Consider the following 13,056-nt stretch of genomic DNA (forward strand, 5'->3'; position numbering starts at 1 on the left):
ATAGAAAGTGCTTGACAAAATCTATATACTATTAGTAAACATAAATATAGATAACAAGATCAAGGAATAGAGATGTGTTGACGCCGTTTTTCGTCAACAGTGAAAGAAGAGCACGTAAGTAATAATCAATAATGGCCACCTAAAATATTGTAATACAAACACAATTTTTTACGTGGTTCAGCAGTTAAATCTGCCTAGTCCACGAGTCTTTCTTATTAAGACTTAAGAATATCTCTGAAAATCCCTCAAGGATGAATTCTCCAGAGTTTTCCTCAAGATCACAAAAATTTGGTCCTTTACAATGGTGCATGACCTCTCTATTTATAGAGAAGAATGCTGAATACTATCCCACATATTTCGGGTAGTTACTCTATATTTGCAAATAGATTAAATGGCATTAAATGCCTGAAATCCGATGTAAAAGGAAACGTCCCCTGAAGACTAGGGGGCGTATAACTAATCAAATAATATCCCCTGATTGTAGGGGGTTTCCAGTAATAAATGTAGACCGCGTCCTATTCTTGATGACTCATTAGGATATTCAAAGCTTTCATCTCATATCACCAAGGCCATATTCTCCCAGGTTCCTTTCTGACTTTCGAGTTATAGTATATCCCGAGGCCACACGGCTTCGAGCTCGTAAGCGCATCAGGCTCGGAGCCCCTGATCCATCCCAGAGAACAGATGCACCTCGGGCTTATCCTTCGAGCTCGTGAGGATTTCGAGGCTACCATCTCCGAAGTCGTCTCTATTTCGTAGGCTCGTTGTTTAGATTTCGAACATATTCCAGATTTTACGAGTTCATTCATTATGAATCCAGCTTTCGAGGTCACAATCCTCATGGCTCGAAATCTGGGTATAACATCTTGCCCCCTCAAAAGTATTTGTTCGAATCCTATGAGAAGGAAACTTTTGAACTACTTTCTTCGGGAACCGTACCGTCACATTCTTGAGAATGGACACGTGTCAGTCGGGTATTTCCCATTCAGGGTACTCGAGTACCTTGGAAATCTGCCCACGATCATTCGTCTGCCACCTTTTCAGTACCATCATGTCATCAATCCCTGTCCGTTGGATTTTATGAGGATTCTGGCCAATGGCTCAGATTAATCCTTTTTATCACTTTTTTCCCTCTATGTATATAAGGTCTTCTTCTTCCTCTTATTTTACACGCATCAGAAGCGAAAGAGAAGGGACAAAACCAGAGGCCATCCCAGAGAACTTATTGCTTGTGCATGTTCTCCCAGCCGAAGAAACAGAGGACCACCAATTTGTTCGAGACCGTGTGCTCATACCTGCAGCCTCTCCTTCAATCGACGATTTCTCTGCAATCGCCAACCTTGTGTAAGTGTCCGGCTGTCTTTTTATTTTTCCTCATACCCTTTTCTGTTCATATTGTTCTTGTTATTTCTGTGAATGTACTAGTTTATTTTCTTAGTACGATACGTTAGGGAATTTTTTTACCGATAGGCTTTCACGTTTTAAGTCTTCGTACTGGGATTACATCACTGATTCCATACCCAGTTTTGGTGTTTGAGCAAGACCTCTTTTTTCTAGGTTTTAAAATTTTAAGAGACGTATCTTGCATATCAAGATATTTGGGTGCAAAACTTGGTTTCGAAGAATGCACGATACCCAATGTTACCATTTCTGAATAACCGCCACCTTTTTTCTGAGATAATTCGGGATTTTCAAAATGTTATGCCCACTCTCCTCCTTTTCCCCGTAGAATACACGTTCTGACTCTTTAATAAGGGTTTTAATTTCGAACTCGCTTCGTTCATAAGATTCGAGCTTGTCCTGTCAAGCTCGTAACGTTTGAACTCTTGCATGCATGGCCCTCACCATTTTTTCTTTCTCGCTAGATGTCACAGAATCTGGAAAGACGGTGGGGATCGTTGCTGGCAATCCCTTACTCGCCAAAACCCTGAGCCCGGAGTCGCTGTTTGCTCGGAATCAACGTCGGATTCGTGAGTACGACCTCGCGCGCGAGCAGGAGGATATTCGAGCTCATTATCGCCGCCAAATAGACGAGGTCATAGAGAAGAAAAGGAGGATTCTTCGAGAAGCCATTTATCCAGAACCCAACTCAGGGCCTAGGCCGATCCCACTCAACCCCGCATTAAAGGTCACCATCGCGTATAGTCCAGGAGAACTCCAATTTTCATTAATGGGGGAGCCTTCTTCCTCGCAGCCGAGGAGAGAATTCTTTGAGGCCGAGCATTACTGGAGCTCGGTCACCTCAATAATTCAGGTAACTGACATCCTGGCATTACATGGCCTTAAGTTGTCAAGCTCCTTAAGATGTCGAGCTCCAACCTCTGGTGAACGAAGCTGCCATGCTCCAGGGGTTGGAAACCCTGACATTAAGCTGAGGTATGCGGCATGAAGCCAGGAACACATGAAGGCAGGAGCGCTACTGCCTTTGAAGTCTTTCTTCAAGGACTTCACAGACTTTGTTGGGTTGGCCCCGTTCCAGCTCAACACCAATTCTTACAGGGTCTTGTCAGCCCTAAGGTCGTTATACCACGAGCTAAAGTGGGAAGGACCTTCACCACATGAGATTTTATATCTCTTTTGTCTGAAAAGCAACCCCTCCCGAGCTCGGGGAGGAGACGGCTTCTACTATCTTTCGAGCTATCCCAAAGAGAAAAAAGTCTTCGAGGACCTCCCTAACCATCCTCCAGACTTTAAAAAAAGCCTTCTTTTGGACAGATGGCCTGTCCCTGTCTCGATGCTACTCATTCAGGCAGATTCGTAAGTATTCTTGCTTTCTTTATCCTTGTGCTCGGGCTTTGGTTTATAGGCTTGTACTTAGTTAAAATGTGTCTTATTTTCCAGCCAATTTTCACCGTCCTACCCCCGACGTCACAATGAAGGAGCTTAGAGAGACCCTGCTCCAACTCCCTTACGGCCGGAGATCTCTCTCGTACCTCTTACATGAGAGTAAGCTCCGAGCATGCGGGCTTTTAGGTGATGGCCAGTCCACCTTGGACTGGTCCAACAAGAAGTATGATTATTGGGAGCAGGTGCCTTTGCCCACAGGTATCCTCCCCCCGAGGAGAGAGGTGAGGCCTCCACCTCCAGCTCGCCGAAGGAGTCCACCATCGGGGAATGAGGCTAATGACGAAGCCTCGAGTTCAGACTCGGATGAAGGTAAAGTCATCCTTACCTCGAGAATGTGGTCCCCCACCTTATTAAAGCATAAACCCGATAGGTTAGTTTAATGCCCGTATGATAGATACCACTTCTACATATGGACTTGGGTAGACGATCGAGTTCATAAGTTTGGTAGTTGGCTCGGGAAGTATGACACCATGTATACTTCAAACGAGGTGTGGAACGGGATAGCTGTCCAATATGGGACCAATGATTATAGGAATCTTTTGAGGTTGACGCCCACCTATAGGGAAGGTACTCCCCCCGCCTTTTCTGAAGATGGGGGAATTTCATGGTCCCCGAGCTCTAGTTCAGGGGAGAGTTTCAGTTAGGTTTCTTCTATCACTGCTTTGTTTATCTATGCTATTTTGAATCACCTTATATACTATTCCCTCTTTTTATTATGATTCACATTGTGGTGACTGTGCAGGCAAGATGGATTCCGACCTCGGCAGCATCATCGAGAGCGGTGGCGCCAAGAGGAGCAAGCGTCCCAGGGCGGGGTCGCGAAAGGGGGACCGACATGCCAAAGTCCCCAAGAGGACCGAGAAAACACCTCCTCCCCTAACTCCTCCTGTTACCAATTCCATCACGGCGCCGTCTTCGTAGGTCGGTGCCTCCACCGTGGTACCGACTTCGCAGGTCGATGTCTTTAACATGACCGAGTCCCAACTTCCTGTAGTGGTTCGATCGACACTTGGTCCACCTCCTAGAAAGACTTCTGCTTCTTGAACTCAGAAGCTGTCAGTTTCTACCCACATGGACGCGTATGTGGTTGACAATGCCGCTGGGTCCCATGGGTCTACGCTGGTCTCGGATGTTATGTCCCAAATCGGCTAGAGCTTTGGCAGTCTCGAAGCTCCTCAATGGCAATGCTTGAACAATACCCGAGACTGCACTGCCCTCTATGAGAAGAGTATCGAGCTCGCTGCCGTGGTAAGTTTCCTTCTACAGTCCTTCTACTTCTTAGTTATAATTACACTGACCTGGTGCTAATGATGATTTCTTCTTTTGTCAGTCTCTTGCCTTTACTGCGCAGCTCAACTATAAGTTGAATAATGAGATCCATTCGAGCAAGTCTTATGCTCAGGAGGCGAAGGATCTCCACCTCAAAGCAAGTGATGAGCTGAAGGCAGCAAATGCAAAGCTTGATGCAGGAGCTAAGGAGCTTGAGGCCATGGCAACCGAGCTTGGGAAGCTGAAAGCTAGGCTCGAGGAGCTTGAGAAGGAGAATGCCAAGCTCGCAGGTCTTGAGAAGGAGAACGCTTGGCTCCAGGAGGCCAACAAAAAGCTCGAAGAGGAAAAGGCCGCCACCTTTGATATTATTGAGGGTGAAAAGGCTCGTCTCCTCGCTGAGTATAAAGAGAAGAAGGACCAAGCGGTTGATTCAGCCATGTACAGGATGTGGGCCAACAACGAAGACCTGGATACCAGCTTCTTAGGCCCTCACGAGGTGAAGCTTCTTGATAAATGGAATGCTCGGCTCGAGGCGGAAGAGGCTGCTCGGGAGGCCGCCTCCGAAGGTGCCAGGAAGGATAGTCATGCTATTCGTCCTGAGGGGTCCGGTGCTGCTGATGTTGAGAAGGCCAAGGAGACTCCTCCTTCTTGAATCTGATCTAGGGGAAATCTTATCTTGGGGTTGCGTCCCCTTATTTTTGTAATTACTTTAATTTATGCCCACAGGGCTGATACAATTTCTTTTTATATTAATACATATGCTTTACATTTCTTGTCTCAAAATATTTTGCACATTTTATATTAATGAGCTGTTTATGTTTATTTCTTCATACAAACATAGTTTGGATTTAGGCTCGAAACTCGATGCATTCACGCATAGTTTGTTCGAATTATCCGCTTCCAATCTCGTTATTCATCAAAGTTGGATATTACTTTAACCATGAACCCGAAAGTACTTATATGGTATGTAATGTAAATGGTTTAGTTATATCTTTTTGCTTAGTTACTTTTTCTCGTCCTCGATTTTTACTCCAAGGTTAAGAGTTCGAAACTATTTTCCTTTAAGATATTCCAACCTCGATCTCGACTTATCTCGAAGTAGGTTTAGGTTCCTACTTATCGTCGATTAGTTTTGGCTGGTTTGCTCCAAACCTGTTAAGTTTGCACATCTGGTTAAATCCAAACGCTATTATCTTTTGATAATTTGGTGGTCCAAACTATTTAAGCTCGCGTATCTGGTTACATCCAAATACTTTTATGTTTTTGATAGTTCGGTTATGTCCAAACTATCTAAGCTCGCGTATCTGGTTATATCCAAATACTTTTATGTTTTTGATAGTTCGGTTATGTCCAAACTATCTAAGCTCGCGTATCTGGTTATATCCAAATACATTTATGTTTTTCGTGTATGTTATTTTATTTTTTAAGCTGATGGTATATATACCAATGATGCCCCCTTAATATCCTATGAGTGTGACCATATGTTATTAAATTAAGAGAGATTGCAAAAATAAAAAGAGATAACATATTGAACGAAATAGATCTTTATTTGATGGAATTCAAAAGCAGAAAAATTAGTACAGATAATCAATCATGGTTATCAGCAACACACTTCCTATACTACTTGTTGTACCCAGTTTTCGAGCCATGTTAAATATGACCTCGAAAGCTGGATTCGCAGCAAATGAACTCGTATAGTTTGAAGTATGCTCCAGGACTAAATATCGAGCCTGCAAGACATAGATGACCTCGAATGTGGTGACCTCGAAGTGTTCATGATCTCGAAAGGTAGCTCCGGAGACGCATCCATCCTCAGGGATGACCTCGGATCAGAGGTCCCGAGCTCGATGCACAGACGATCTCGAAAGCCATGTGACCTCGGGAGATGTCTCTAGCTCGAAAGCTGACGAGAAACCTGGGAAGCTAAGGCCTTGGAGATATATGATAAAAACCTTGAATATATATAAGTGTTGTCCATACGAGATGTAATCCTCATTTATGACTGTAAATCCCCTAGAATCGTGGGATATTATTTGGTCAGTTATACGTCCCCTGGTCTTCAGGGGACGTTTCCTTTTATATCTGATTACGGGCATTTAAAGCCATTTATTTTATTTACACAAAAAGAGTAACTACCCAAAATATGTGGGATAGTATTCTGCAGCCTTCTCTATAAATAGAGAGGTCATGCACCATTGTAAGGGACCGAAATTCTGAACCTTGAGAGAAAACTCTGAAGAATTCATCCTTGAAGAATTTTCAGAGATAATCTTAAGTTTAATAACAGAGACTCGTGGACTAGGCAGATTTAACTGTTGAACCACGTAAAAATCGTGTGTTTGTATTGTCATATTTTAATTGGCCATTATCAGTTATTGTTTACGTGCTCTCCTTTCACTGTCGACGAAAAACGGCGTCAACACTACTGATAGTAAGATCTAAGGTGTTCGCCATTCCATGCTCGCGGTATCAGGCTCCCATCCAATCTCGCCAGCTTGTAAACACCGGACCGGATGACTGACTCTATCTGGTATGGTCCTTCCCAATTCGGTCCGAGCACACCAACTGCTAGATCTCGTGTTGCCAAAAATACGCGTCTTAACACCAGATCTCCCACACCGAATTTTCAATCTCGAACCCTTTTGTTGAAATATCTAGTAGCTCGTTGCTGGTAGGCAGCGTTCCTTAGCTGAGCCTCGTTTCTCTTTTCTTCAATCAAGTCTAAGGTTTCTTCGAGATGAGTGTGGTTTGAGTCTTGGTGATAACACTACAAAATAGAGTTATTTTACCATATTTTTTATGCTAATTGTTGCTTAGTTCTTGAGTTTTTAATTAACTTATTAAGTTTTTATGTAATTTTTAATTTATTAGTCTTAGTGTAGTTTTATAGATTTTTATATGTTTTTATAGATATTTTATTATAATATGTTGTAATTTAATTATTTGAAATTTGTATTGTTAAGTTAGAAGTTAAAAGTGTAATTCTTGTGAACTTAAATGCTATATTAAATTAAGTTATAATCAATATTTTCAAATAATTAATATGATTTATTTATATTTGAAAAAATTTGATTGTTATTTAATTTATTTTTATCTTGTAGGAATTATATTGTAGTTTTGAGAAAAAGAAAGAAAGAAGAGTGGCATTTGTGAAAAAGAAATAGAAAAAATTGGCACAAGGCCATATCCTCCAAGTCAGGCCCAACCTGTAATGACCCACTAATCTAGACTAATTGGACCATTATCGAAACTATACATAAAACTTACATTTTTACAAAAATACCATAATTTATTGAGTAACTTGAAAATAAGAGTTATTTACAAATAAACAGAATACTAAGAAGGATTTTGGGATCCCATTGTCTTTAAAACAAAACAAGATTTAAAATAAAAGACATTACATAATAATGCGGAAAATACACATAAAAACCATAAAAAACATAAAAGGAGACTATATCCTCGAATCGAATAACGCTCGGATCCTTGACTCCATTCATCATCGATACACATCCTCCAAGCGTCACGAATCTTACCGCCTCTAAACTTATTTTCCTGCACATAAACAGAAAGGAGTGAGCCTAATGCCCAGCAAGGAAAACCTAACACATAGTCATATACATAATTTCATTAGAAAACATAAAGACATATCATAACACATAATTCACTTATTATAATGGCCATTATTACTTGGGGTCCCATAGACTAGACAAGCTTATGCCCATGAGATTAGTGGGGTCCTACCAGCTAAATAGGCTTATGCCCACAATCTTTTTGGGGTCTTGTTAGTCAAATAGGGCATATGCCCAAGCCTACAACATACACATGCACAAAACATACCCATATCATATCATAACACAAAAGATAACATAAACATAAACATATATATTCTAGCCTATTTTCCTTACCAAAGTTACCGAGATTATGGACTGAGTTGGGATTGTTGGAACACTCCTAAAACCATAAGAAAGAGTAAGTCTAAAGAAAGGAGATGAAATGAAAGAGATGGAACGACTAAACCATAGAAAACATACTTACCGACTTATATGCTTAAAAGCTTGGATTCCCTAACCAGAAGAAGAATAAGGTTAGGGGACTGAGTAGAAGGTTTTGAGAAAGGAAATAACATAAAAATACAGAAAAGAACTAGAGTTTTGGGTTTACCTCAAAGATTGCAAGATCAATCTAACATCCACCGAAATACTATAGCACTCACTTCCCAAAGTGTTTGATAAGCTTATGATGTTTAAGCTTATAGTTTTTCCCCAAACCAAGTGTTTACACTCTCACACTTACTTAACACTAGCAGCCTCTGAACTTAGAGCAAATGGTGAATAATGGCTGGGTACTAGGTCCTATTTATAGAGTTTCGGAATGAAAATATCTTGATTTTACTTGAATAAAAATAATGGCTTTTTAGGTGAAAATCATTTGAATAATCGTTCAGCAGAGGCTGAAGACTCGTTCAGAAGATGCTGGACTGTTGAAGGAGTTTGAATGGCTGAAGGGAAAAGAATTCAAATGTATTTGAATTCATGCTGGTGGAGGCGATATATCGCCCCCTATAGGCGATATATCGCCTGGACCTTTGTTCCCGAGGCGACCGTGCATCGATTCGTGTTTTCCGTATCTACGTGCTGCGACATATCGCCCCCTATAGCTGCGATATATCGGCATACGCAGAATATTTAAACACGAATTTACACATTTTTAGCTAAGTTTGGATGGATTAAACAGCCTTGACTAAGCCCTCAACGTGCTCAAAGCTGCTGACTGACCCTATACATTCAAACTTTTACCCTTATTTAATTTAATCCTCAAAAATACTTAATCCTTAATTACCATTCAAAACATGTGCTTAAAATCCTATTGGTTGATGTCTAAACCTTATAATATAATAATATAATCCTTAATATCAGTCACATTAATCAAACCTTAGGTTATACTTAATATTCTTAAACTATAGGTTAAACTTAGAAAATCTATAAGTACTACTATGAGTGTCCAAATAACTCCCGGTCTGAACCAAAAATCCAAAGTAACAATGATAACACTAAACATACTATAATACTACTAAACAATTAGCTAAGTAAAGTTCTTGGACTCTACACAACCCGTGGCTCCCAGCTCCTCCAGCCCCCGCCTGCTGCCTCTCACGTGCCCAACTTCCCAGCTGCCTCCATCACATAGCCAACCATCCCATGTGGGCCGAAGACACCTGCAAGCCCAAACCTTTGGCCTGCCTTCTCCTCTGCCAAATTGCAGCTGCTAGCCACCTTTGGCCTGCCTGGCACCACACGCCCACAGCCGCCCAACAGCCAAAGCCTCCAATTCTTGAGCCCATAATGTACTTTTTGTCCCTTTTGTCTAAAAATGCCACACTTTTCACTCATTTTCTACACAATTTTTACCCCAAAATCATCATCACTCCTACAATTTACCCCTATTTACCATATTATTATTAATTTAATCAATTTACTTAATTTAAATTGATTATCTTAATAATCTCATTTTGGCTATAAATAAGGGTTTTGAAGACCATTTTTGGGGGTGCTTAATGTTTTGGTTACCATCTTTTTCTCTCATTTTCTCTCTACCATTCTCTCTTCCATTTGGGTTTTTCAAGAGCATTTTGCAAGTATGTATGTCATTTATTTTGTAATTTCTACTCTAGTTATGTGCTTCTAATCTTTTTCATAAGATTATTAAGATCATGATGAAGCAACTTGTAACTAGGTAATATTTATGTGTATGTTGATTTCCCTTGTAATACAACAAAGTCTATGGATTTTTCTTCTTCATATATTTCTTTCATCTTAAATATCTTGTATTTTAGATTGTTAGAACATATTTACACTTTGTTCTTCATTAGTGCATAAACATAATATTCTTTGTGTAAGATGTGCCATTAAATTGTACACATCCATGCTTAGAACAAAAATATTATGTTTTGCCTTATAAATAATGTTCATTGATTTATTTGTTATTTCATTAGATTGATTTACACTAAATGCTTTGAAATTATAATTTTGAAAAGTGAAGAAAAATCCTATCTTTTTATAAGAAATTTGTGCTTAAAATTATAAATATTTTTGGAAAATGATAGTTTAAATTATTTTAACTATCACTAAAACTTGGGAATCAATATACTAATAAATATTATTAAACTTACATTTTGTGGATTCTAGTATCTTAATAATCTTTTCTTTTAACACTTATTGTCAAATCATTATTGGTTTATTTTCATTCTCTTAAATAGCTTTATTTTTCAATCTTTCATTTTATGTTCATAATATTAAAACTCATCAATCTTTGGAACTAGGTTAGAATTTATTACTTTTGATTTAAAATAGTTTTCTTTTTTTATTTTAGACAACTCCTTTGGGTTCGACCTCGTGCTTACACGAAAACTATTCTATAAATACGATTCGTGCGCTTGCGAGTATAATTTTAAACATACCCGTTTTGGGTCCATCACTTGGTCGTAAATTTGAGTTCGGACTGTTGGAATTTCGACCTCAATAGGCAACATAGCCTCACATCCGTATGCTAGAGAGAACGGGGTGTGCCCCGTTGATGTTCGAGCTGTGGTCCTATAACCCCATAGGACTTGGGGCAATTCTTCTGGCCAACGTCCCTTCGCTTCCTCCAACTTTTTCTTTAATGAACTTTTAAGAGTTTTGTTTACAGCCTCGACCTGGCCATTTTCCTAAGGATGAGCCACTGACGAAAAACTCTTTATTATTCCGTTCTTTTCAAAAAAATTGGTAAACAAGTCGCTATCGAACTGGGTTCCATTATCGGACACAATCTTCCTCGGCACCCCATATCGGCATACAATGTTCTTTACCACGAAGTCAAGGACTTTTTTGGAAGTTATTGTTGCCAACGGTTCACCTTCCGTCCACTTTGTGAAGTAATCCACTGCGACTACAACATATTTTACACCACCTTTGCCAGTTGGGAGAGAGCCAATGAGGTCGATTCCCCATACCGCAAGGGATGTCAACATGGTTAGCTCGGATGGTGGAGCTCGAGGAATCGTGGAGAATCTCTGGCATTTGTCGCATTTCTTTACATATTCGAAAGAATCTGACTTAATGGTGGGCCAAAAATATCCTTGGTGTATGATTTTCTTGGACAGGCTATGCCCCCCAGTATGATCTCCACATAACCCTTCGTGAATTTCTTCGATGATCCTCTTGGCTTCGGGTGGAGTTACGCACCGTAGTAATGGCATGGAATACCCCCTTCTATATAGCTTTCCGTCCATAATGGTGTATCGGGGAAGCTGATACATTAACTTTCAAGCCTGGTTCCGGTCTTTTGGAAGGACACCGGTCTCGAGATACTCTACTATCGGGGTCATCCACGTAGGCTCGGATTCAATCATACATACGTCTTCCTCCTCCGGCTCGTTAATGCTAGGTGTCGAGAGGTGTTCTATGGGGACAACGTTTAGTTCTTCATTCTCAGCGGAGGTAGCGAGCCAAGCTAAAGCGTCTGCATTTGAGTTCCGCTCTCGGGGGACCTGTTCGATCGCATAAAACTCGAAATGCTCTAATGCAGATTTTTCCTTCTCTAAATAAGCTGCCATCCTCGTGCCACGAGCTTGATATTCTCCCAAGATTTGATTAACCACGAGCTGGGAGTCACTGTAACAATGTATAGCTTTTGCTTTGAGTTCTTTTGCTATACGAAGTCCCGCGAGTAAAGCCTCGTATTCGGCCTCATTATTCGACGCTTCGAAGCCAAATCTTAAGGCAGAATGAAATCTGTTCCCTGTGGGGGTAACCAAAATGACCCCTGCCCCCGCTCCATTGTCATTTGATGAGCCGTCGACGTAAAGTTTCCACAGCTCGTGGGCCGGGGTTATCTCCTCGTCGCCGGCCATACCAGTACATTCCACTATAAAGTTCACCAACGCCTGCGCCTTAATGGTCGTCCTCGGGTGGTAGGTGATCTCGAACTGCCCGAGCTCAACCGCTCATTTAAGAAGTCAGCCTGAAGCCTCCGGTTTGGACAAGACTTGTCGAAGTGGTTGATCAGTCAACACATGGATGGGATGTGCTTGGAAGTAGGGGCGGAGTTTACGAGATGAATGAATTAGACTAAGTGCTAGCTTCTCCATCAGGGGGTATCTCGACTCTGCCCCCAGTAATCTTTTACTGATGTAGTAAACGGGTCTTTGTACCTTATCTTCTTCTCGAACTAGCACTGCGCTTATTGTGTGTTCGGTGGTGGAAAGGTATAGGTACAGTACTTCTCCCGTTTCAGGTTTTGACAAAATAGGGGGTTCGACGAGGTGCTTTTTAAGTTCCTGGAATGCTAGCTCACACTCCTCGGTCCATTCAAACTTCTTTCCACCTTTCAAAAGGTTGAAAAATGGGAGACACCGGTCCGTTGATTTCGAAATAAACCTACTTAGGGCTGCCATCCTTCCGGTCAAACTTTGAACATCTTTGTGTCTCCAGGCGAAGGCATGTCAATTAGGGCCTGGATCTTGTCGGGGTTAGCCTTGATTCCTCGAGAGTTCACGATAAAGCCCAGGAATTTTCCTGAAGACACCCCAAAAGTGCACTTCTGAGGGTTTAGCTTCATGTTATACTTTTGGAGTACGCCGAAGCATTCTTCGAGGTCATCAACATGGTTCTTGTTGAGTTGAGACTTGACAAGCGTGTCATCAACATAAACCTCCATGTTGTTCCCTATTTGTTTTGAAAACATCATGTTCACGAGCCGCTGGTATGTGGCCCCAGCATTCTTGAGCCCGAATGGCATGACATTATAGCAGTATAGCCCCTTGTCCGTTATGAAGCTCGTATGTTCTTGGTCGGGGGCATGCATGGGAATCTGGTTATATCCAGAATAGGCATCCATGAAGGACATCAGGCCATGCCCCGCCGTGGCATCCACGAGCTGGTCAATCTTTGGTAACGGAAA

This window comes from Humulus lupulus, chromosome 4 (genome assembly GCF_963169125.1).
Source record: "Humulus lupulus chromosome 4, drHumLupu1.1, whole genome shotgun sequence".
NCBI lineage: Eukaryota > Viridiplantae > Streptophyta > Magnoliopsida > Rosales > Cannabaceae > Humulus > Humulus lupulus.